Source organism: Gavialis gangeticus, unplaced genomic scaffold, assembly GCF_001723915.1.
Source record: "Gavialis gangeticus isolate Ggan-Ray unplaced genomic scaffold, GavGan_comp1, whole genome shotgun sequence".
In the NCBI taxonomy this organism is placed as follows: Eukaryota; Metazoa; Chordata; order Crocodylia; family Gavialidae; genus Gavialis; species Gavialis gangeticus.
In genome coordinates, this window is record NW_017729032.1 from 234,708,055 (window position 1) to 234,708,665 (window position 611).

Below are 611 nucleotides of genomic sequence, written 5' to 3' on the forward strand. Positions count from 1 at the left end.
TGAGGTCTGGAGGCATTCCCCTCGAGTCCATCTTGCATCACAGTGGAGAAGTCCCAGTCCCTGCACAAGAAAACGGAGGTGAAGAATTGGTTAAAGAGGTCTGCTTTCTCCTCTGGTGCAACCACCAGATTGCCCAGCATATCTTGCAGGGGCCCCACATTTCCCGGTGCCGCCTTCATCCTCCCTATATATTTGAAAAAGGACTTTTTATTATCTTTGATCTCGAACGTTAGTCCTAGCTCTATGTCCACCTTAGCTTTCTTGACAGCCCCCCTAGAGGCCCGAGCAGAGGAGGTATACTCCTCTTTGGAGATTGCACCCCCCCCTTCCACTGGATGTACACCACCTTCTTGGCAATTGGGCATTCCCAGAGGCCCTTGGTGAGCCAGGGGGGCTTTGGGGCACTCTTGCTCCCCTTGCTTCTTGTTGGGATGGTCACCCCTTGGGCCCTGAGTATCTTCTCCTTAAGGAACGACCACTTATCTTGGGCACTGAGTTCCTCTGCTCTCTAACCCCAGCGCCCCTCCCGCTAATCTCAACTCGTTGAAGTTGGACCTCTTGAAGTCTAGGGCTACTACCTTGCTGCAGGCCCTTGACACCCTGCGCTGGAT